General features: G+C 36.5%; 1 long non-coding RNA gene across 1 annotated transcript; it reads left to right on the top strand.

Moving 5' to 3' along the window:
* Positions 1-24,442: 24,442 nt before the first annotated feature.
* On the top strand, positions 24,443-25,913 carry LOC145138527 (uncharacterized). Its single transcript, XR_013721574.1, has 3 exons — positions 24,443-24,680; positions 24,825-24,899; positions 25,463-25,913. It is a non-coding gene; the product is annotated as an uncharacterized LOC145138527 (long non-coding RNA).
* Positions 25,914-27,405: the final 1,492 nt, after the last annotated feature.

The following is a 27,405-nucleotide window of genomic DNA, read 5'->3' as shown; positions in this document are numbered from 1 at the left end:
CAGAGCACCCGAATAGAGTGTGTAAGCTTAAGAAATCCATTTATGGATTGAAACAAGCTCCTCGCAGATGGAATCTTTGTTTCGATGATAAATTCAAAGAGTTTGGCTTCTCGAGAAGTGAAGATGAATCCTGTGTATATGTCAGAGCTAGTGGGAGTATAGTTAGCTTCTTGGTGTTGTATGTAGATGACATACTGCTCATAGGAAATGACATCCCAACCTTGCAGGAGGTGAAGTCCTGGCTTGGGAAGTGTTTATATATGAAGGACCTTGGAGAGGCTGCCTATATCCTAGGGATAAGGATATTAAGAGACAAGAGTAAAAGACTAATTGGACTTAGTCAGAGTACCTACTTGGATAAGGTGTTGAAAAGGTTCAACATGCAGAATTCTAAGAAAGGAGAATTAGCGATCCAAAGCAATGCCAAACTGAGCAAGGCTCAGATCCCGAGTACAGAGGCTGAGATAGCTGAGATGAGTCGATTACCATATGCTTCCGCTGTTGGCTCGATCATGTATGCTATGACTTGTACACGCCCTGATGTGGCCTTCGCTTTGAGCATTGTCAGCAGATATCAAGGGAACCCTGGCAAGGCTCACTGGACTGCGGTAAAGAATATTCTCAAGTACCTGCGGAGGACTAAGGATTGGATTCTTACCCTTGGTGGAAGTGATGACTTGAGAGTAGTAGGGTATAGTTATGCTAGCTTTAAGACTGATAGGGATAACTTCCGCTCTCAGTCGGTCTGGGTCTTTACTCTAAATGGAGGGGCAATCACTTGGAAGAGTTCCAAGCAGGAGACGGTAGTTGATTCAACTTGTGAATCAGAGTACATATCAGCGAGTGAAGCGGCAAAGGACGCGATGTGGTTGAAGAACTTCATCGGAGACCTTGGAGTTGTACCATCTATTAAGGAGCCTATGGAGATTTTCTGTGACAGCAATAGTACGGTTGCCTTAGCCAAGGAACCGAGAGATCATGGCAGATCCAAACACATTGATAGAAAATATCACTTCATAAGACATAAGATAGAAGAAGGACTCCTCGTGGCAAAGAGGGTATCATCAGAAGAGAATCTTGCAGATCCCCTGGTGTGTGTGAAATGCACTGGTTTTAATCCTACTTTTGAGTTATAAATTAAGCACACAAAGGCAGTGAACCTGTCTTTTAGTGGTATAGTTGGGTAAGTAGAGTGTCGAACTCAGGGAACAGTAAATTAAAACTAAAGACTAATTTTATCTAAATTAAATAGTAAATATGGGTTTTCTCTAGTTTTACAAGACTAGAAACTTACTAATACTACTTAGGCTAAGAACTAGAAAAACAAAGATTTAACTGAATTTAATAATAAAAGGGACTTCTGTTTAGTTCAACTCAATTGATCCTATGGTTGATATTATGGTAATAGTGCAATGGATTAATTCTTCTATTGGCTACCGATTCAAGTGATTAGCCTTGCGTTCGCTACGATAATCCTTAGAAAACAAACTAACTCAAACAGTGATCAGTTGTCTAATTTAATTTAATTCACTAGATTATTTATTCGGGTTAATTTAGACTTGTAATAGCTAACTAAATTGGTCCTTTAGTTAACCTCTTGCTGATGGTCATCAAACAAGCTCACACATGAATTTACCTAATTTTTCTTATTAATTCTAGTTTCACGTTCGTTAGTCCTAGACATATGATAAAGTGGTCACATAAACATATGGGGTTGATAATTAAAAGATGTTCATACTATTTAATTATCTTCCTATTAACAGAAAATTAGTTATCATTCACACACAAGGTTCCTTAACAAGCTAAAATTAACAAGATCACCAATATTTAATTAATCCTACCATTAATCAAACCATAATATCAATTTTGTATCCCCAAACAGAAGTTTAAGAGTTTTAGCTCATGATTGAGGTAATTAACAGCAATAAAACGAATTCTGATTGTCTAACCATAATTGAGAAACAATAGATTAAGTATAATGATGAGAATGTGCCTCAAATCTTCTTCGGAATTGGATTCTAGGTTGTATCTTCGTTCTCTAGGGTTCTTCTGGCTCTTCAATCGCAGCTTGCTTCTCCCCAAAGGTTCCAGAAGTCCCTCAATCGGATTAAGACCCGCTATTTATAATTATCACAAAACAGGGGCTACTCGGCGAGTAGGTCGTGGACTCGCCGAGTACTAGTGTGAAATCCGTGTTCGGTAAGGAATCTTGACTTTTCTTTCGGGAACATTCTAATGAACTCGCCGAGTACATGCGTGGACTCGCCGAGTAGGTGTGTAGTTTTCCCTTTTCTTCATTCTTTGGTCTCTAATTGCTTCTCCTTTTTTCCTTTCTGCTTCCAAGCATGTCTTTTGGACTGAAAACACAATATAAGCATTATTAAGTACCTTTTGTCCATATTATGCATATAATTAGCCAAAAATGAATAGAAATATATGTTAAACATATGATTAATTATGCACATATCATCCCCTCACGAAGGGACTGACGAGGGTTAGGCATTTACAGCATGCGAGGCGCATCGGACTGAAGGATGATATTAGTTTTACAAATTAGATAGCTATTTCGGAAACTTGTAAAATGTAATCGACATTTGATAATGAATAAAAGGTGTGTTTATTTATGAGTAAGGTGTTACTGTCTTTTGTCAATTATTTACTATTGTTTCAGCTTTGCATGTTTTGACTTCCAGAATAAATTACTTTATTCAAACTTCCACAGTCGGTCATACGTCGGAAGTAGGTATGAATTAAGAGTGTCATGATATGGGCTTGTAGATGACTAAAGGTGTTTAGCCATAGCAACGGTTGCTACAACATTCATGAGTGCTCATAAGTTCTGTGTATTGGAATAAACCCACGCTCACTTGCATCACTTCATGGAATTTATCTCGAGTGATTGTGAGACAGTAATATCATATAAGTCTTCAAACCTAGAGATATGAGTTCTTGCCTATGAGTTGGTTGTGCATTGATTGCACAAAAACGCATCAGTAACTTGATGTTATAAAATGTGCCTTTGTGTATAATTCAACAAGTAGTAGAAACAAGTATATGAGTCGAAGTTTATCTATTCCTTCTAGTCCTTGGAGGATTAGAAGCGATATCTGGGCCCCTCGATGATTTTGTTTTGACCTATGTACCGGGACCGGTCAGAACCTAATTGATGCGTTCAATTTAGTTCTATGTCAAACAAATCGGAAATCGGGAAACAAACTGCTGGACAATAAGTACGACGTTGTTCCATGTATATGTCCGGCTGATATCTTGAGAACAGAGGATTATATGATCACTTATCTAAAATGGCGCTTCATAGTTCAACATAGTTTTAAGAGCTATGATTGCCGGTTGGTTCCTGAAGTCATATAGGCAAATATAGTTATTAGACTTATCCAAGTGGGAGACTGTTGGATAAGGTGTCTAAGTCCATAACTTTACTTATCCAAGTGGGAGACTGTTGGATAAGGTGTCTAAGTCCATAACTTTATTTGGTATATACTTGACCCGACCCGGCATGGTCCATTTGGGTTGCACTTCACCCGAACTATTTGTATGGTTAAACCTTTGAGAATTGTATGTTTATGATTTATTAATATATTATAAGTTATAATATATTAATATGAAATCATATTATTTAATTAGTATTGATCATAAATTAATTTAGAATTAATTTGGTGATCAAAAGGTGACTAATTAGATATGGGCTCTTGTATTTATATAAGTGTGGGCTAATACTCATTTGGAATGGGCTTGGCATGCATGGGAGTCCATGGATAGTCCATGGAGCTTTTAACCCATGGATCCTTGGAAAAGAAGAGTCATGGGTATTAGGGTTTACATGGATGTAACCCTAATTCCCCACACTATATAAAGGAGCTTATGATGCTTGAAATGGCACTAGTTGTGTGTGTGCAAGAAGGTGTCCGATTTCTAGAAGCAAACATACACTCTCATAGTTTTTCCAAGTTTGTGGTGATTTGTGATTTCCATTTAAGGCATCCACATTATTGGTGCTTGGCTCTCAAACTCCAAGGAATCAAATCACTATTGAAAAGGTATGTAATTCTTCTAGCTATTATGTTTAAAGTACCCCATGCCATGCTAGATAGGTTATGAACCTTGGAAAACAAATTTGCATGTATTCATAGTAAAACATAGATAGAAGGTTTCTAGGGTTGCATGTACACCATAGGAGTGTTAGGATGCTCAAAACCTATCAGTGTGGAACTAGGGTAAGTTTCACATCCCATTCAGGAGGAGAGACGACTCAAGTGGCCGTCTGGATTGAAGTTGTGTAAGTTGGGAGTTCAGGAAACTTCCAACAGCTAGTCGGCGTCTTCTTTGTGATGTATAGAAGGCTTGTGGATGGATCCAGGTTGATGGTTGTGTTAGACCGTTGCTGCCTGTTCTTGTTTGATGAAGGCTTTGGGGTTCGAAGCATGACCCAAACACCTGATTGGAATTCAGTTGGATGTGGGTTCGACTCAGGATGATTGGAGTTGAGATGGTATAGGTGTGGTAAGACCATGGCTGGTTAGACGTGTTGTAAGACTGTGAAATGGACGTAGCATTCACTGGTTTGGTAGATAGGATAAAAGTGTAGTAAGTCTATGATGGGATCGTAACATTCACCATTTTGAGGTAGACAATCGTTGAGGTGGTCATGAGTATAAAGGAGGATCAGTTCGTGCCTTGGGCAGGACACACAGGATTTTCAGAGAGCATTTCTCTATCTTGGGAAGAGGACCATTGGGGTCCAAGGTAGGGTTGGGCCTGTGTAGCTCTAGTAGGGGTGGGACCCATGAGCGTGGCGTGTTCATTGGTATAGACCGGGTGGGGCCCGTGGGCGAGGTCCGTATGATTATGGAAATACAGGTAGGACCTGGTAGAGACCGCTTGGGTCGAAATCTGGATCATCGTTTTTGTAGGAATGGTTATGTGGTCAGTGAGTGGCGTAGAGAGATGTATAGGCTATGGTAGCCTTGTCAGTTAGACTCTTAGGAACCTGGTGGCTGGACCAGGCATGAGATTGGCAGTCTCAGTTGTGGCTGGGGATCTTTATACCCAGGTTTAGTAAATGGTTGTCGGGAATCAGAAAATTTTGGATGAAATGCAAGTGTAAATACTTGGATCTCTGGTTACGAATTATGTACCGAGTTGGCCTTTGGTGGGAACTTGCATTGGGAATCGCGCGTGTTGTGTGCAAGGTCATTATTTCAGTAAGATATGTGGAATCTGTATGTCAAGGGCATCAGCTGAAGGGTTAAGAAGAAATAGGGATGTTTTTGGTTCTTGTGGTAGGAAGAGCCCTTGTGATCGTGTTTTGGAATGATTCTACTTATGTGTGGGTCGGGCAAGTTTTGGGACTTCAGAATTATAGCAGAAGCGTATCGATTCAGCAGATATGAAGCAGTGACTTGTTCAACACTAGAAGGTTTATCTCCTAGATTATCTCTCGTTGTTCATTATGTTCATGGAATCGTTAGCTTCAGGATGAGCCTCTTCTCGAAGGAATATCTAATCCCTTTTGTCAAGTGAAAAGTTTTCGGCATCAGCAAATGGTCTGTGATTCTGTTTTCTAGTGGGAACCACAGATAATCAGAATTTGAGTAGTCAGTTTGGAAGACAAGTGGAATGGAATTAGCAGTGGTTCAGTATGGGCGGTGTGTCGGGGAGTCAGATCAATTCGAGATTTTAGAATTCGGGTAGAGTAGAAGTGGTTATTATGCAAGGGATTAAGTTAGGCTGAGAAAGGATTCATTCATCATCAGATTTGGAGAGCCCTGTTAAGGTTGGGTTCGGCTGCCTTTGGGAAGGCTGTTGTATGCTCAGGGTTGTGGTTGTGTTGCTCAGGCTGTTTGGCATGCCTGGGATGGTAAGGAATGATTTCGAGGACAAAATCTAATTTAAGTGGGGGAGAGTTGTAACACTTGATTCATTGTATTTTCAGTTGGGACACTTGGGATGTATTGGTTTGCAGAATTGGTCCTAAGGGGGCAGATTTGTCAACTTCGGGAAGATTAGAGTACGCTGGGCGTACTCCTTGTATGGTGGGCGTACTGATGCAGGTTGGTCGCGGAGCTCATCCACGTATACTGGGCGTACATGGAGTATGCTTAGCGTACGTGAGTAAGTTGGAAACCCAAGTTTTAGGGCTTGCACCCTATTTAAGCCATAAGATAGTCCCTTTTGGCCTTGTTTAACCAGCCTCCATACCTTGAAAACCCTAGTTCATTCCTTAGCCTTGATGTGGTGCTTTTGAGCTTTTGTGAAGCTTTTGGTGGGTGTTGTGCATCTTGAAGTGGTAGAAGAAGAAGCTTGAAGACTCATTCTTTGGAGGAGAGCCTTGAGATCCATCTTTAGCACCTTTATTTCAAGGATTTTGAGGTATAAAGTTCAAAGCTTGTCATCTCATTTCATAGATCTATTCCTTGGCTTGCTTTTGGCTTTTTGGTTGGTTTTATGAGCTAAGGTCGTTTTTGGAGCTTATCCTTGTAGATATGGGCATATTAAGGGTTTCTTAAGCATAAAGGAGCAAACTTTATGGTGGTTTTGGTCTCATGCATGTGTTAAGTCATTTATTAAGCTCTTTTGAGCTCTAAAGCCCCATTAAGCCATGCATGCACATAAAGTTGGCAACTTTACGTGATAAACCACCTTAGGGAAGTCAGATCTAGGTTTTGGGTCGAGGTCTTAACCGAATAAGTGCTGAATGAAGAAGGTTGGTCAAGATCAGGAGTACGTAGGGCGTACAAGCTGGTACACCACGATTAAAAGACTCAATGCGAGTACGCCCCGCGTACTAAACAATTGGGCCTCAGAAGGATTGGGCTCATGATGTTGGGCCATGTTTGGTCTATGGATGATTAGGGCCTTGTTGGGCCATCATAATATTATTTTGGGGCTAATGATATTTTATTGGGCTTTTGGTTGAAGGCCCATGAAGGGGTTTGGGCCTAATTTGGAAAATTGGGCCATATTTGGGCTTTGGGTGATTATTTTGGAAATTGGGCTTTTAGAAAATTGGATTGGGCCTTGTCCTTAGGCCAAGTTGGGGAAAAGGTAAAAAGGTCTTTTACCCTAGTTTGGACTCTTAGGGTGAGTCAGGATCCAAGTATTAATTGGATGATGTTTTGTGATTATAGCGCGGGGATTTTAGCGGGCCAGCAGCCAGAGAATATCTGCGTGATTCAGCAGTGTGAGGTGAGTCTCCTCACTATGTTTAGCGGGTCGAAGACACCAATGCCGACCCATGGTTTATTATGTTAGGATGCTAGATGTCTTCGTGACTCTTGCATGTGTTATGTGTTGGTATGCTCACCGGGCAAGGCCCGATGCTCTTGTTATGCTTATATGATTTGTATATGGGCGGGGACCGTTATGCGAGTTTGGGTGGGGCCCATTATACTCAGTGGGTGGGGCCCGTTATGTGAGTTTGGGCGGGGCCCATTATACTCAGTGGGCGGGGCCTGTTATGCGAGTGTGGGCGGGGCCCGTTACACTCATTGGGTGGGGCCCATTATGTGTTTATTTATGTATGGTATGTGGTACTTTTAGGAAACTCACTAAGCTTTGTGATTACGGTTTTCAGTTTATGTTCCAGGTACTTTTAGTTTCAACGGGAAGAGCCCGGGATGATTGCAGAGCACACACCACTCGATTCCGCAATTAGTGATTTACTCTAATAATGATGATGTATTGATGAAATTTGATGACCTTGGTTTTATGACAAAGATATGGATTACTGTTTTATTAATTTGAAAATGAAAGATTTTCAGGTCTTATTTTTGGGATGTTGTAGCTTGACTTGCTGGAAAGTCAAGGTCGAGCATCAGAGACCCAACGGAAAGATGCAGCCCTTACCCATTCCCATGTGGAAGTGGGAAGAGATTACAATGGATTTCATCAAAAATTTCCTAGGACGGCACATGGTGTTGACTCTATTTGGATCATTGTTAACAGATTGACCAAGAGTGCACATTTCATACCGATTGCCGAGAGCATATCAGCAAAGAAGTTAGCTGACATCTATGTCCGGGAGGTGGTAGTTCAGCATGGGGTGCCTGTTTCGGTGGTTTTGGATTGGGATGTTCGTTTCACCTCCAGATTTTGGAGGAAGTTTCATGAGGAGTTGGGTACTCAGTTGCATTTTAATACAACATAACACACTCAGACTGATGGCCAGAGCGAGCGAACAATTCGGACGCTCGAGGATATGCTCTGGGCTTGTGTGTTGGATTTTGGAGGGAGGTGGGATACTTACCTTCCACTGGTTAAGTTCTCCTACAACAATAGTTATCATGACAGCATTGACCGACCACCATTTGTGATGTTGTATGGAAGAAGGTGCAGGACCCCAATTTACTGGGGGAGGCCGGGCATCTAGTTATGGGTAGTACAGAGGTTGTACTCAATACTACTGAGTTGATTCAGCAGGTGCGTGACAGGTTGCAAGTTGTGCAAAGCCGGTAGAAGAGTTATGCAGATCGGAGGCGTTTGGACCTCGAGTTCTAGGTAGGAGACTTGGTGCTTCGAAGGTGTTACCTTGGAAAGGTGTCATCCGATTTTGGAAGCGGGGCAAGTTGGGTCCAAGATTCATTGGACCTTTCAGGATTTCGACCCGGGTGTGTAAGGTTGCGTACCGGCTGGATTTTCCTGATGAGCTCAGCCAAATCCATAACACCTTCCATGTGTTTCAGCTTCGGAAGTGTGTGACCGATGAGTCTGCAGTTGTTCCTCTGGATGATATTCAGGTTAATGACCGCCTGAATTATGTGGAGACCCCGATGGCGATCCTAGATCGGAAGACAAAGGCTCTGCGTAACAAAGAAGTGTCATTGGTTAAAGTCCAATGGCAACATCGGAAGGGTTCCGAATGGACATGGGAGCCCGAGGCGGAAATGCGAGAGCACTACCCTTAATTGTTCGCGACAGCAGACTTCAAGAACGAAGTATAGTTCAAGTGGGGGAGAGTTGTAACGTCTAATTTTCCAGGTATTTGCTTTTGACCCTTGAGTTATGTATTGTTTGCAAGATGGGTCCCCGATGGCAATTTCGTGATTTTTGGGTGCAACTTGTGTACGCTGGGCGTACACTTTGGTACGCTGGGCGTACCAAGACCCGTGCCAGTACATTGTGCATACGCTAGTACACATGGTGTACGCGGTTTAGACCAAAACCCTAATATTTAAGGTTTGTGCACTATTTAAGCACCATTATAGCCCCGTGACCTTTCCCTTTATCAGCCTCCATCTCAAGATCGACCCTTCTTGCAAACCCTACCCTATTTTGAGCATTTTGAGCTGTTGGAGTGAGTTGTGAGCTTTCTTGTTTGTGAAGAATGATCTTTAAGGAGTAGGATTTGCTCTCAAGACTTTGGATCCAACATATTCTCTTCATTGTGCACCATTTGGAGGTATAAAGCTCCAACCTTGGCTCATTTTTTTCTACATCTTGGTTAAGCTTAGATTTTCTTCTCTTTTGTCCCAAAATCTAGGTCTTTGTGAGTATGAGGTACTCCAAAGCCTTTAAGCAGTCCTTTTAGATATTTCAGGGCATTTTAAGTTATAAAAATGCAAGTTTGGATCTTGGTTTGTCCCCATGCAAGAGATATGGTATAGGAAAGGTTTGAGTACGTTAGATTTTTAGTGTTGGGCTTCTTGTAGCCATGCAAAGGCAAAAAGTTTGCAACTTTATGGCCTTAGGGGTCTTATTAAGCTCAGATTTGAAATTTAGACGTAGGGTCTTAAGACATTAAGACCTTATTATGATTTTTGCTATAGGACGCGTATGCGGGGCGTAATTCCCAGTACGCTGCACGTACTGCACCTCAGCCGCGATCCATTTCCAGTATCGGTCGAGTACGCAGGGCATACAACCCAGTCCAACTTTGGTCATTTTGGGCCTTGAATGATTGGAATTTTCTTGTTGGGCTTGAACCATATACTTTCATGGTATTAGGTCACTTCTGAATTTGGGCCCATGTTGGACTTTGGATGATCTTTGGGGACTGAGCCTAGGATTCTGTTTGGGCTTAAAAGAAAAGGGTAAATTGGCCCTTTTACCTTAGATATTGGACAAATAAAGTAGAGTTTTAGCTATGGGTTATGTCCCATTTATTAATCAAGGCTTTATTTTTTTTAGTCAGAGCGGAGATTTTCCGGTCCAGCAGCCCGAACATTTATCTAGTTTTTCAGTAGTTGAGGTGAGTTTCCTCACTAGATCCACGGGTCGAAGGTTGTTGCAACCCGACACTTTCTAGTCATCAAAAGCCAATTTTCGTTAAATAAAATTTCGAATTTTATTTATTCCGTTAAGTCCTTGTGGGTTAGAAAATAATCTAAAATATATAATTAGAGGTTACATAAGTTTTCGGAACCAAAAACGCTCGAAAAAAATCAAGTTTCCTTCGAAAATTCAACAAAAAAAAAAAAAAAAAAAAAACTCATTCAGCCAAGTGTTTACGGCCGTAAACCCTTGGGCCGCAAACCCGTTTACCGCCGAGAATCCATCTCCGGCCGCAAACCCAACCAGTATAAAGGTTTTTCCCGGAGAGATTCTTCATTTTTCATCCTTTTCACCCAAAAACTCTCTCAAGTTGCTCCCAAGAACCTCCCAAGAATGTTCATATACTCAAAAACAAATCTTCAAATCTTCAAGTTTTTCCTCAAGAACACCAAGAACACCAAGAACAGCCTTCATATCTTCAAAGGCTGCAAACCCGTTTACCGCCACAAACCGTTTACCGCCGCAAACTAGTTCACGGCCGCAAACAACCTTGAGCCGTGAACCTTGGCTGAAAACCCTCTTTTTCCACTTCAAACAAGTATCGGTAACATTCCTAACCCAAGAGCAAGTGTTTTCTAACACTTTAATTAATTGTTTCGCTAATTAAAATACAATTATGTGTTTAATTATCATTAGGGTACCATTAACTCAGCGTACTCCAACTCGAGGGTCATCTTTCCGGTTTTGCTATCGAGCACGTACACATAATCATCAGTGAGTTCATACCCCTACCCTTTTACTGTTTTTAACGTTTTCAGGGGGAATACAAGCAAAAAACAAAGAAAGTTTGTGTTCTTATATAAAGGATTTCAGCATGATTAAAACTTATGCAATTGATACAACCAAGAGATCATTACATTTTATAAAATATTTAGATATTTTATCCCTTTTGTAACATGCTGAGCATAAAGGAAGTTTTCAACATACAACCATAATTGCAAAGTTTTCAGTACAATACACGAATCGAATACATAACATACATGCAAACTATAATAGGTATAGTTTGGGATTCAACACACGATTTTATCAATTCCAAAGCGTATATATTAACAAACATATAAACTATGATAGATGTAGTTTATGGCATACAATACTATTTTCTGAAAACAAGAGTACAATACTAAATAGTTATTTAAGTATAATTAGTTTTACTCTACAAGTATACACACAGTTTCAAGTACAACAGAACACTACAACACTACACGTAAACTAGTTAATACAGGGTTGTGAGGCACTACTTCAATTGTGCCCTTCGGGATGCGGAACTAAATCCTACCACAGTATAACCAAAGTCTCCTGGAGGGAGAGCGTGAGATTTGTGAATAGATCTATTCGGGACAGACAATCCCACACCTGAACTGCTAGCTACAGTTAGGAAGGCATGCCTGGGGTGACAAATGTCATAACATCCGATGCCTAAAGAACGTCGTAGAGGTCACTAGGTCATATCAAGCATGATTATACCAAACTGACAACAGTATAAACTAACCATTTGTTTACGGGATTTCAATTCTTCAAATAGTTTTATTTTCACTAATAAAACTATCATACACTACAACTGGAGTATTCCAGTGACTTCAATTACATGGTTTTATTTTAAGTAATAAAACTACTATACATACTGGTGGCAGTCAGGGTTAACATACAGAACACATTATACATTATTGGTGTTAGCCAGGGTTTTTCATACAAAGGTTTTCATACAAAACACAACACACAATACAACTGGTGGTAACCAGGCATACATACTAACATTTTCATATACTAATACAGAATACAGTAACACACGTATATTTTGGTCTTAGGGTTTAAGACTACTTTTCATTACCAAAGAAAATATTGGATTTTCTTGAGATCATGCAAACATTTTACAGACTCACAGACAGGTTTTCATTACAAAAACATACTTATGAACTCACCAGCTTAAATGCTGATACTCTTTTAAAACCGCTTGTATTCTCAGGGAACCGGTAGATAGGTACACCCATAGGTTTTGAGAAGACGGAGCTTTTAGAGTCGCGTCTTTTATACTTTTGGTTATACATTTTGTTGTTATGCAAATTATGTATCGAACAAATGTAAATATTCTACTTATTCAATGTAATGGTTGTGTTTGGTTTGATTACTATGATGCAATTGTTGTGATACTGTACATGACGTCCTCCACCCCCGAACGTTTCCGCCGTTCCGGTTTGGCGGTGTGACAAAGGCACCAATGCCGACCCATTGCTTGTTGTGTAGAATGTTTGATGCCTTGTGATAATTATATGAAAGACCATGATTTGGTCCCTGACATTTGTATGAAAGATCCGGATCTGGCCCCTGACAGTTATATGAAAGACCAGGATCTGTCCCCTGACACTTGTATGCAAGACCGGAATTTGGCCCTTAGCACTAAACAGAAAGACCATGGTTTAGCCCATGGTAGGAAATTATTATATGACTATGATTTGGCCCATAACATTTATTTTCATTTATGTGTGGTATGTAGTACTTTGGAGGAACTCACTAAGCTTTATGCTTACAGTTTATGTTTATGGTTTTTTAGGTACTTCCAGTTCAAAAGGGAAGGGTCCGACATGATGGCACAACATCTCCCCTTATGATTTCTGCACTTGATATATTTGTACTCTGATGTTTTGAATATTGTAATGATTGATGGTTTTTGGTACATTCAATGAATAAAATTAATAGTTTTTAAATGAAAAATTATAGTACTGTTTTTGGGTCGTTACATCATGAAACGCCTTCGTTGGTATTAGAGGCTGTTGCTTCCCAAGATTTATGGATTAACATGATTTTTCGGGGTTGCGGGTTCGAACAACGACGTGAACCTTCTCGATCAGTCACCAACATTCGACAATATTTTGTCAGAAAAGGCACCGGATACTCCTTTCATAGTGAATGGAAATGAATATAACTTTGGTTATTACCTTACAGATGAAATATATCCAGCATATTCCACATTCGTGAAGGCGTTTCGACACCCAGTGGAACCAAGAGACAAAATTTTCAAGAGAAAACAAGAAAAAGCACACAATGACACATAGTTCAACCTGCGACACGACCATATCAATTAGACGTTCTACAAGATACTATGTATGCATGTATCATAATGCATAACATGGTGGTTGAAGATAAAGGACAAAATATTGCGGAGTATTCAGCTTCGGAGCCCAGACACATTCAATTTCAACTCGGGACAACGAAATATTTACATAGAGTCGTTGATATTCAAGATCCATGAAAACACATGCAACTTCGAGAAGACTTAACTGATTATATGTTATTACCAGTTATAATCAGCTAAGTCTAAGTGGCGTAGCCGAGATTTTACTTTAGGGTAGGACAAATAATTTACAAAATACAAACGGGATATGAAATTCGGAGTTTTTAATGGGATGGATCAGATCACAACCTTAGTTCTTTTTATTTAACAAAATTATATATATATATATATATATATATATATATATATATATATATATATATATATATATATATAATTAAATTTTTATGGGGTGGGCCAAGGCCCACCTTTGCCTCAATGTGGCTATGCCTCTGCTAAGTCTTCTTGAAGTTACATATGTAAATATCTCGAAATTACCATGGTGTTATAACACCAAGTAAGGAAACGAGCAATATGTTACACTAACACCCTTAATTTTCCATGTCATTATTTTTTTTCGATTTAATTTTTAATATTTATAAAAACAAAATTAATTTAATAAACCATGTTATTTAAATAAAACCTAATTTTTTTCATTAAACATAACATTTAAAAATCTAAAAAAAACATTACACCCAAAAACAAACATGAAATTACATATGTCATTACGTGTAGGCTTACGTAAATATTTTGGACCATAAAACTGAATCACAGTTTTGCAAAAATAGTGGAGACTATCTCATGCAGTCCTAGCAGACATCTTAAAACTCTCGTCCAACGCATCAGACGTGATGCCATATGCTAATTGACGAAGTGTGGTTGCATTGTTGTAAGGGAGTGAAACCGGGTGTACCTCTAGCATCAGAACGTTTTTGGAAAAAACTGCACTCCCTCGTTACATCTTCAACTATATGTTCGTATAAACGTTTGAACATTCTGAAGCGCCTACGGAAGTAGTACCTTGATAAGTGGCATTCTCGTGAAAGTAGTCTTGTATCAAACGTTGGTTGGCTTCTTCATGATTTCTGTAAATATATCTCTGTGTTCTCCGTTGAGAACTTTCGGCTACATTATTGCATAAATCATCATACGTTTGTTCCACCATTTGAGCTCAAGCAATAGAAGCATAATAAATAACTTGAAATTCTTTAGAAGATAAAGAAGATGACATTTTCTACTAATTTTGAGAGAGAAAGAAATAGAAAAATCTAAAAGATTGGTTTTGGTTTGAACAAATGAAACTAAATGGTTTAATTTATAGGTTAAAAAAATTAAATGTTTAACTTTTTGACCGTTCAATGGTCAATTTTCCTATTCACCAATCACAAAATGCGGCCAAAAAAAGGAGAGGTGCGGGTAAACCTGTAACGCCCGTAGATCCGGGCTAGTCAATTTAGAGATAATAGGGGTCGAAAACGAATTTTTGACAAAAATTATTTAGAATAAATAATCTTAACCAAGTTGTAGAATATGTCTCAAGGGTTTCGTACATATAAAGAACGCCGAAACCCGAGTTATAACGAAGAAGTTATGGCCCGTCGAAGTTTTACGGCAAAACCGGCACGACACTGGGAAACGTAAATAATGAATTTACGATAGAGGACTTTTTAGCCTTAGCAATATAAACAAAAGTTGTAGAATATGTTAAACTGAGAGCGTCCATAAAAAGAACGCCCAAATCTGACTTCGTATGAGGAAGTTATGAATTTTCTAAGATTTGGCATAGCAGTGCACGGCCCGAAACTCGAATTTTAGTTCGAGCTGTTTTTGGCTTATGCGACCTAAATGAGAGTTGAAGATCCCATTAATAGGAACTCAACGGTAAAAAAAACAGACGAAAACGGAGTCCGTATGAAGGAGATACGAATTTTTCGCGGTCATTTAACAGTCTAATCTCCTCCTACTATTAAATTTAAGATCGGTGGAGAATTAGCCGATGGAGTCTAAACGAAAGTTGTAGATCTTGTTTTTACCTATGCGTGGAAAAAAGTAACGTCGAAAACGGAGCTCATATACGAGAGTTATGATTTTTCTAAGTCGGGAGGGTGATGTGCGAGTTTGGGTGACGTGATGTGATCACAGCCGTTGCTTTCTCTCCAAGGAAAGCCATCAGATGATGACACATGACACCGAATCGGCGAGTCAGTGGACCGACTCGGCAAGTCCATCAGGAATTTAGCCTATAGATAGAGGTGTCGGGTTCCATTCATTCTCACACCTTTCCTCTTCAACTTTCTCTCTCTATACTCTTTCTCTAGCCTACCCTAACCCCCCCTAAAGTCTAGGTAAACCCCCTAGCACCCGAAGGAAGCCCCGAGGCTCCCGGAGTCCCGAGAAAAGAGCCTTTCGTCTAGGGAACGCTGCTCCAGCGAAGCCCGGTTTTCGAGAAAACCCGCTGTAAGTGAGCTATGCCTACCCTATCTTTATTAGTATAGCTTATGTTTTAATATAGTATCATTATTAGGACCTTAAAATAATTATTTGGAATATTATTATGAGTTATATAATATTGTTGCTTAATGCTTATATAATAGTAATAATAGCTAGACTATTAATTAGTCGCGGTTAACGTTAGACTAAACCCTAGTGGTATTGATACAAGGTTTTGTCAAAGGAAAATTGTTTTGAGATAACGAAGTGCTGTCCGAGTACCGAGTCACCACCTTACCAGGTGAGTGCATAGTTACTTTCATCTTACACATAGATATGAAGTATTTTATATAAATTACGTGCCATGTGTGAATATTATCTGAATACTTGTTGTCTATGTTGGATGAATGATTTTATACATGTTTTAAATGATTCAAAATGTATATTTATTTTATATCTACAAATATGTTGGGATAAAACATGGGTAGATGAAATAGTTGGTGTGTGATGAAATAAAATGATGAGAGATAGGTGATGATAGGAAGGTGATGATAATTAGGTGAGGATAGATAGGTGATGATGAATCGGTGATGTAGGATGAAATATACCATAACCTTGTCTGGCAATGTGGAGATGTAGTCATCTACCAGAGTATAGATGGCGACCACGGACTATTCTAGACAACCCCGTGGAAACACCAACAGGCTCATAACCTGTAGGTGATGAATTACGAGTTCAGGCGATGTTGTAACTACGTATTCATGTGATGATACTCTAACCCTTACTATGAATTACGAGTTCAGACGATGTTGTAACTATATATTCATGCGATGATACTCCAACCCTTACTAAGCGCGTATTGAGGGGGTAATCCCCGAATCATTACTATATATGCGTTGTAGGCAATGATCCTTAGGAAAAGTCCTTAGGAATGAACATATAAGGAAATGTGATGTAAAGAGATGAGAGGTAAATACGATATAGGAGATGACCCTTAAGATAATTCTCTAGGGAATATTAAATGAAGAAAATGGGGATGGGCAATCGGGTTAATTGTTTGACATGTATTATGTGAAGAAACAAATTAACTATATTATTGTGGGTTGAAAACCATATGTACTCACCAGGTTTCCCAACTTGACCCACTCAAGCTTATTTGTATCACAGGTGTCGATACGAAGCCACTTTACACTGAGAGATTTAAAAGAGATGTAGATCACTAGAGTAAATGAATGTAAGTTCTGTTTATGCTTATGTTTCTGTATTGACAATGACATCCCAAGGTTTTAAAAGGAATAAAAATACATTTCTTCGAAAATGCTTTGATAACACATTTATCATGTTTTTTTTTCTGGGAACAAATTCTGCAACATTTTTATTAAAAGAAGTACTCTGGTTTTTATAAAGCATAAACAAAATCGGTCTTTTCTGGCCGTGAAAATGGGGATGTCACAAAACCACACCCAAGACCGCATAGGGAGGGAAGTGTTCCCTGCCTATGTGGGTGATAGCTTATTTTATTTCTTTATTTTTATTAGTTTGTTTTAGTATTTTTAGCTCTTTTTATTAGTATTGCATTGTATATTCTTTATTTTCTTTATCATGGGTCATGTCGGGTACTTTCTATTTTGCATGAGATATTTTGCAGGGTTTTGGAGCTCATTACGGTTGCGGTTTGACTGGAATTGGGCTTAGTGGGCTTCTCGATGCATATGTGGCAAAAGGTGCGGTGTCTACCACACCACTCCCCACAATCTTATAACCGAAGAATATATACCTTTTTCTGAATCAATTGTCGTATTTTTAATAGTTCCTTCTATGCACACTATTTCTTATTTCATATAAATTGTTATTTTGTAACATCCCGATGATGAGGTAACTTCGATTTTAACCCTAGATGTGAGGAATATTGTATTTTTGGCCATTGTGTATGAGGAGGATTGTAAAATGGCCTAGAGTGGCATTTTTGTAATTTTGGCCGAAGACTTAGTATGTTGGGCGTACGCTTCGTATGCAAGGCGTACATGCGCTGGGCCTTGTACGCTGGGCGTACATTACGTACATAGGGCGTACGTGCAAGGGTTTCAAACCCTAAAATTTAGGATTTTGACCCTATTTAAACATCTTTATGGCCCCACGACCTTCACCCTAATCAACCTTCATCCAAAGATCGTCCCTCTAGATAACCCTAAGTGAGAAGAGTGCATTTTGAGCTTATTTGTGTGTTTTGGTGGTGTTCTTGAAGAAGAAGAAGGTGGTAGAAGGACTTTGGAGCTTGGAAGAAGCTTGGATCTGGGATTCCTTACTTGCTAGCAACCTCCAGGAGATAAAAAGCTCCTAGCTTGATCATCCTTTCATGTAGATCTAGATATTCCTCCATTTTGGGCATTTTTGGTCCCAACCTTTGTGATTCTTGAGCATGACACTCTCTTGATCAAATAAGTTGTCCTTTTAGACCCAATAGGGGTCTTGAGTCACACAAATGTGATTTGATGCTTAGTTCTTCCCCATGCATGCTCTAGAAGGTCTTAAGGTGTTAAGAAGTTGGGATTTTGTGTATTAAGCACTTAATGGGCATGCAAAGTCATAAAGTTGGAAACTTTATGACTCTCAGTGGTATTTTGGCCTTGGATCTGCATTTGGACGTAAAAAGTCGAAGTATTAAGCTCTTAAGGGGTTAAGAAGAAAACTTGTGTGTACGTTGGGCGTACCAAATGGTACGCTGCGCATACGCAGGTTGAGCCCTGATGCCTCGGACACAAGTACGCCCCGCGTACGAGGCCTGAGTTGACTCGGCTGGGTTGACTTAGTGGACTTTGCTGGGTTTTGACCGGTTTGGACCAAGGGTATTTTGAGTATTTTGAGTTATTAATTGAGATTAGGTCCTTGGTTTTGGTTAGGTGATCGTTAAATTGATTTTTCAAGACCGAGATTTATTCAGGTTGCATTCAGACTGAGATATGAGTTTTCCTCATTGTACCCGCGGGTCAAAGGCACCAATGCCGGCCCACTAGATTATTTAACCTGATCGGGATAATGATATGATAGTTTGTAGTTGCTCAATAGATCCGTATGTTTATTTGTATTTGTTGGCTCTGTGTTTTGTGTTTATTTGTTGCATATGTCGACATGTTGTGTTGGGTTGAGGCGGTCCTGCTTTGTGATGTAGGCCAAGACATCTGGGGACGACCAAATATATTGTAGGCCCTACGAGGCGGCCCAGTCAGGCCGGCGGCTCGTAGAGCGGTCCGGATAGGCTGTAGGCCCTGCGAGGCGGTCCAGTCATGCCGAAGGCTCGTAGAGCTGTCCAGATATGTTGTAGGTCTTGCGAGGCGGTCCAATCAGGCTGGCTGCTCATATTTGTATGCTTGTTTGTTATGTGGTGTGCTGGTACTTTGGGAGAATTCACTAAGCTTTGAATTACAGTTTTAGTTTATCGTTTCAGGTACTTCAGAGGATCGTGGGAAGACAAAGGCGTGATCGTACACAACTTCCTATTTTATGTCACCGGGTCTTGGGAAAACTCTGATTTGAAATAATGCTTTTGAAACAATGACTCTTTTTGTAAACAATGTTGATTAATGGTTGGTTTTGAAAATTTTAAGTTTATTGTGATTTTTGGAGTGGTACATAATCATCAATGGTCACCATGTTAGTTAATTAATTTTTTTCTATTATCCTTTATTTACTTATTTACTTTATTATTGTTTTTGTTTTCATAATAGATTTTATACTTTTATCGTAGGTTTTTAATAAATTAGGTTAGTACTGATTTGGTTCTTTACATCGAGAAAAATATCGCTAAGCTTTTTAGTTTAGATTCCATTTTAGATTATTTTAATGATATAAGAGAGTGTTGTGTGCAACTTAAATGAACAATTTAATCTAGAATACATACATTGTTACATTTTGTTATCATTTAAAGTATTTGTCTACTCGTTCATATTTTGTTAATTATTTAGTCTACCCTAAAACAAATCCATGCCTACGTAGTGTGTCATTTGGAATTTGACACAAGTGGAAAATATGAAGAGAAAGAAAGAGGTTGCTTGTTACCATAATTTAACAATTACTTTTTTTTTAAATGTCAACATAACATCAATCTTCATGACCTAGACTTGATTATTTAGATTTTTGAACCTTAGTGTTTTATATGTAAAAATATAAATAAAGCTAATTAATTTTTAATCGTTTAAGTTTATTTTCGTATCAATCATTGTTACTAATTCCTATCAATTTTATTTGTTTTGATGTCGATCATTGTTACTCATTCCATATCAAATTTTATTGTACATTATTGGTTAAAAACATTGTTACTCATTTCCTATGATTTTTTGAAGTATTGGTTAAAAACATTATTACTCATTTCCTATGAATTTTTTAAGTTTGCATTTACTGATTAGTTTGATAAAGGTTAGTTTAAAAAAGAAACCACATAATGGTAATTCATATATGACTAAAATTTGATCCACTAGCAACAAAAATTTTACATCATCGTATTGACCATTGGTAATTTAATTGTGAATCTACTTCATCAAAATATTAATTTGAACATAACCAACACATACTTAAAAATAGATTCATAATTAAATTAGCAATAGTCAATATATGGTGTCATAAAATTTTCAGTGGATCAAATTTTAGTTATATATGAATTATCAATGTCTAGTTTCTTTTTCAAACTAATTTTATATACTTGGTTATCAAATTAGTTAATAAATGCAAACTTTAAAAACTAATATGGAACGAGTAACAATGTTTTTTAACCAATATTGTACAATAAAAATTGATATGGAATGAGTAACAATGATTCACATCTAAATAAATAAAATTGATAGGAATGAGTAACAATGAACAATGAACGTAAACGATTAAAAATTAATTAGTTTTATCTATACTTTTACATAAAACAATAAGGTTCCAAAACATAAATATTCAAGTCTGGGTCATGCAATTGATGTTGACGTTATAAATTATAAAATGATAAGAAGAAAAAGAAAGACTAATTTTTGTTATATAAGAAAAAGAAAAGAAAAACAAACGATAAATCATGGTAACAAACAATCCGTTTTTTTCTCTTCATATTTTGGGTAATTAAAAGATATTTCTCTTTCTTTATATCTTTGTTAATTAAAAGTTATCAAGTGGAAGGATAAATTGAGTAAGTGGAAATATCAGCCCCATCCACATAATTTGTTACCTAATGGACAGTTATACCCTTTATTTAAATAGATAGTGTATTTTAGATTTTAATTATTACACGTCTTCTTTTATGCGCCTCAACCAATTAACACTCCTTCTTCCTCATGACGTTCCTTCCTACTTTGGCGCTTCAATCTTCAACCGACGTATACGTTTTGCAATCTTCGTAATCTGTTGAAGGATCAAAATGCAGTGATCGGAGAGTCCATGTTTCTTAACACGACTGGTTAGTAACATATTCCCGTCGCTCAACAATAAGGTTTATATTTACCGGGAAGACAACCGTCCAGAACCACGTCATCGGAGCTCCGGAATGCTGTCACGTAAACTTCACAAATAACTTATGGTCCGACTTGGTACTGTCACACACTTTTGGGTCGAGAAAGTCCGGTTACTTCAAGACCAGTGTAATGGTAATGGATCTGAGAACATGGAGAAAAGGAAAAGTCCGCTGTAAAATCGAAAACTGGATGGAAATCACGAGGAAACAGAGGATATACGGATTGGGTTCATAGGAACAACATGGTTTCGGAGGGGAAAATGTGACGATCAATTGCCGGCTGTATTCCGTTCCAATGAGTTTAAGTTTATCACATTGCAGCTTTTATTGAGCTATTTGTGGTTGTGTGTCCTGTTTGGAAAAAGAATCAAATCAACTCCCAAAAAGCTCTTGGAATATTCAAAATACATTGTATAATTAAGTTAGGGGCATAATTGTCAATTACTAGCAAAAGTATGTGGATCGATAAAAAAAAGGAGTGGATTTATCAGCTTCCTTCAAAAAATCAGTGGAAGAATCAGCTCCCTTTATTTAACCTAAGCCGATTAGAGCAAAATCATTTTAAGCCAAAAAAAAAAAAAGTTATTAACAGATATAGCCATTTTGTGTAAAATTAAAATTCAAATGGCTAGTGGAAATAAACAGTCTTTTATGCAATTTTAGTAACGGTTTCTATTATACTGTACTAATCCGGTTTCCACGCGCAGAATGTGACCGGGTTCAAAGTTCAATCCAGTTAGATCGCTAGGACAGGTTACGAGTTATATATATATATATATATATATATATATATATATATATATATATATATATATATATATGGTTAGGTTCACGTGAGACGGCCTAATTTTGTGAGACCGTGAGACGCAATCCTAGCCACTCATTTAGTAGATAAAAAAAACATTTTTAAAATGCAAAATAATTGAAAATTTTAGATTTTTTTAAAAAATATTATTTTCGGAATTTATATTTTCCAACAAAAATAAAAAAATACCAAAAAAAATAAAAAATAATTAAATAAAATACATTTTTTTACATATTCTAGTAAAATATTATAATATTCTACATATCTGAAAAATCTAATACAATATTCTAACATTCTAAAAATCATATTAGAATATTTACAGTGTAATATTTTATTAGAATATTTCATTTATTTTTAAAAAAAAAGGGTAATTTTTTTAGGTAATTAAAGTTCTGAAAATAATAATTAAAAAAAGAATTTTTGGATTTTTCCTTTTATTTTGTATTTTAAAATTATTTTTAGATTTTGTCCCACGGTCTCACAAAATTAGCATGGTCTCAAATGAACATGAACCTATATATATATATATATATATATATATATATATATATATATATATATATATATATATATATATATATATATATATATAGGGAAGAGTTATTTGGAAAACAAAAAAACCCTAAAAATCATAAAAATGGATAAAAAAAATACCTAGAGATCACAAAACTTTTTTTTGACATTTTTTATGAAAAAAACGCAGGTTTTTTAAAGAAATTCGCTGAAAAAAATTTTGAAAAAAAAAACTTTTTTTTTTATAAAAAAAAAACTGATTTTTTATTTTTTTCAGCGAATTTTAATAAAAAGCTGCGATTTTTTATAAAAAAAGTTTTGTGATCTCTAACTATTTTTTTTATGCATTTTTATGATTTTTAGGGTTTTTTGTTTTCGATAGAACCTAAACCTATATATATATATATATATATATATATATATATATATATATATATATATATAGGGTTAGGTTCATGTGAGACAGCCTAATTTTATGAGACCGTGAGACGTAATCCTAGCCACTCATTTAGTAGATAAAAAAACCATTTTTAAAATGCAAAATAATTGAAAATTTTCTAAATTTTTTTTTTCAAATATTATTTTCGGAATTTATATTTTCCAAAAAAAAATAAAAAAATACCAAAAAAATACAATTTTTTTACATATTCTAGTAGAATATTAGAATATTCTACATATCTGACAAATCTAATAGAATATTCTAACATTCTAAAAATCACATTAGAATATTTACAGTGTAATATTCTATTAAAATATTTCACGTATTTTTCAAAAAAAAAACTGTACTTTTTTTTATTTTTTATTTATTTTATTTATTTTTTTTAGGTAATTAAAGTTCCGAAAATAATAATTAAAAAAAGAATTTTTGGATTTTTCCTTTTATTTTGCATTTTAAAATTATTTTTAGATTTGGTCTCACGGTCTCACAAAATTAGCATGGTCTCAAATAAACCTGAACATATATATATATATATATATATATATATATATATATATATATATATATATATATATATATATATATATATATATATATATATATATTGAGTGACATTCAAATGGCTATTTTCGGACCAGTTGTCTTCCCAAATCCTTCATGGGAGTTCTTGATTTAACACCTGATAATGGTGGAGACTCCCCTTCTGCTTCCTTTTTGATATATATATATATATATATATATATATATATATATATATATATATATATATATATATATATATATATATATATATATATATGCAGGTCCGTCCCAGAAGATGGGCAATAGGGGCGACCGTCCAGGGTCTATCTTTTAAAGGGGCCTAAATTTTTTATAGAAATTATTATATTTAGAAGATAATACAAGTAATTTTCTTTCAATTATTGAGTTATTATAAAAAAACTTGATAACATTTGTGTATTTTAAGGGCCTATTTTTTTCTCGTTCTGGTCCAAAATATGTTTGAAACGGCCCCTGTATAGATGCTTCTGCTTCAGCCTCTACAAAGATGTAGTTTAATATTATTACATGTGCACACAAGTAGAATTGACGTAAAACATCAAGTATTCCACGTACCGGTTAGAAATAACTACAAATATGACCATACAAGAAACCATGGAAGCTAACATCAATAGTGTTACCCAAAAGAAGAACACATAAGCACATCAATCAAGAACTGCCAAAATTCAAGTTGAGGGAAAAATGTTTCTTTGCAATTAAAAACCAAAAAGTATATAATTGGTCTGGTGGTCCTTACATATGCATGGTCCCAACACCAGGGCTTAAGATATATGTTCTTTGCATAGAAAGCTACATTAATTGTATCGGTCTAAACAACACATTAAAAAATGAATCTTTTGTTTGCAGATAGAAACTTCAAGAACTGATAGTATATCATATTCACATTTTGCTGATAGTTGGTGGAATTATAGTTTGAATATGAAAAGATAAACCAATCATGGAGTTGTAGCTAGCGTAAGCATGCTGCCTGTGCAGTGCATGCTTCATTATATTCGTGGCTACATCATCAACAACTTCAGGTCATGCCTCCATCCTATGTGGTCCATTTATCAAGGTACCTTCCTTTACTATTATACTTTGTTCTTTTCCTTCTATTTAAAATTCGAAAATTAGATTATGCTTCTATTATGTGTATAAGTCTGTAACATTAATTAATAAAAGCTAACAATCAAATTCGTTGCTTTTTACTGAAAAACAGAATCTGAACCTGACTGGGGTACTTGGAAACAAACTGATGATTGAAGTATGAAGTTTAGGTCTCTCAAGACAGAAGGTACACAATTAAAGTGGTCAGCTTGTTTGATCCAAGAAGATTACATTGTCATTTTCTTCTTTCCCAAAATAATTATAGTAATATTCAGTTTTGAAATCTCCCAAATTATGTATAATATTCCCTTTTAAGCAAATATTCTAGTAAAACTCACCTATTAGATCTATGAACTCGCTACCAATTCCTTCCAATTATCCGGTAGTTGATAGATTTACTATAATCACTTTTGCTTTCTATTTCTACTTACTTGAACTTTTGATCAGGACTTTCAGTTATTGTCACACGAACTTTTGCTAGGATTAATATGCATAAAACACATACAACAAAGATACCAAAATTAATAAGAACACAAAAATTAACATGGTTCATATGATCATAGTAATTGTGTTAATACATAGGGAACTAGAAAGTCATTTTAGATCTGTAGATCACTTTACAGCTGTTAAACATGCTTTTGAGTCAAGGTTGCAAAGTTGTTTGTTTTTTACAAAAAAAAAAAAAGTTTGTGTGGCTTCTTATTTCTGCAGGCGGTAGACATCGAAATAAAAGACTTTTTGTTTTTGTAGAAGACCGCAGTCCGGAGACATAAAAAGATTAGAAAGATTAGCGTGACTTCTTTTCCAGAAGACAAAAAAAGCAGCTTCAGATATTGAAAGACATTTAATAAGTTCTAACCCTAATATGATTTTCTTTGTCCACCACCACCGCCGCCGCCACTACCACTACCTTTTCCACCTCTACAATCACCACCCCTCCGTCGCCACCATCACCATCACCACAACCACTCTCACCTCCACCACTACCACCTTTTCCACCTCCGTCACTACCACCTTTTCCACCTCCGCTACCACCATCACCATCTCAACGTTTACCGCCGCCACCATCATCACCACCACTGTCGCCGCCACCATCACCGTGTTTACTATGAACTAAAAATCAATATAATGTGGTTAATGAGTGTATTTATGTAGTATGCATACTTTAAAAAACAAATGATCACACTACAAACTTTTGGTCTGCATCTTCTTTTCCGGATGGTAAAAAAACTACAAATATTTTACCTCGTAAAAATAAACGACGTTTTTTATAGCGGCAATACATACTCAAACAACTTTAACATTTATAATTCAATTAAATAGTTATTACTTTGTCACTATGCGTTCACCCTTATCGTTTTCTTTTCTTTTGTCACATACAACTGTTCATTCCTTATTGTGGGATCGAGTTTTTTCTTATGCTTTTTGTCACACACAATTGTTTATTCCTTATTGTGGAATCGAGTTTTTTCTTATGCCGGTCATCACTGGAATACATCTTATATTCCCTCATCGCATTTTAACAGGACGTAGGTATTGCCATTGTTATCGTTGTACAATTTGATTATATTTCTTTTAATTTGCAAAAAACATGGATTATTGTTGCCACTAATTAAATATCGATTTACTTATAACACCCATCCTTTTGATAGATAATTTGTTGCAGCGAAAGCCTCTAGTTCCTTTTGCTACTTTTATCCTATGAATTACAAATTTGGCAATACTTGAGTAGTCTTCCTACCCAAATGGGACCTCCATGCTTCAGTTTATACTTTATACGTGTGAGATTTTTTAATTATAAAAATAGCTAAAATCCAATAAACACCTTCATATTCCTCTTCATTATCTTTTGTCATAACTTGAAACAAGCGATGTGTATGAATATATACGCATAGATTCATGTAGTCTAATGCAAAATATATAGATGATTTCAAAGAGAACGCCTCATGTGACTCTTTTGGGACCACTTTCCATGTGCATATTTGCAGTCCCCTTCACTTCAATTTTACAAGTTCAAACATTCACAACAAATTTATAATTTATTTCTTGAGTTTTATGAATAAATTCATAATTTATAAACCTTTATAATTGTATCAGATTATCATCAACTTAACAAAAGATTCTCCGTACCAAAAAAAATGTGGGTCTGGGAGACCCACAATTCAAAGGGGCAAGATGCTCTTATTTTTGTTTCAAGAACATCATGCAATAGTTGTTTCTAAAACCTTCTACATAAGTCGAACGTACAACAATATATATGATTAACAATGATGGATTCTTTCATGAAAGCTACACCGATTAAGTAAGTATCAACATGTACATTATGCATTAAAAATCGTACATTCTAACTCTGCAATTCATACAAATGGCAATGCAATCACTATGACCCTCGTTCCAAGAACTGAAAGATAACACAAAACCCCAAAAATTCATACGGCTCTCAGAATGATATAACATCATTCAAATCCCAACAAAATTCACAACACGAGTTCTCCATCAAGAATAGCATATTATAACATACTTTTTCTTAACTAAGAAATTGAATTGCCTCAAACTATATAGAGTCCAAATCTCTTTTTTTTTTTTTTTTTTTTTTTCTAAGAAGAAAAAAGAAAATTTAATTACCTATGACAAACACATCTATAATGGTAAGCACTGTTTATCGGGTCGTTTCCTTCAACTGGAACTTGCTC

This window comes from Lactuca virosa, chromosome 9 (genome assembly GCF_052849685.1).
Source record: "Lactuca virosa cultivar CGN04683 chromosome 9, Lactuca_virosa_CGN04683_v6, whole genome shotgun sequence".
NCBI lineage: Eukaryota > Viridiplantae > Streptophyta > Magnoliopsida > Asterales > Asteraceae > Lactuca > Lactuca virosa.
Note: the sequence above shows the minus strand (reverse complement) of the source record. Positions and strands in the feature narration are given on the sequence as shown.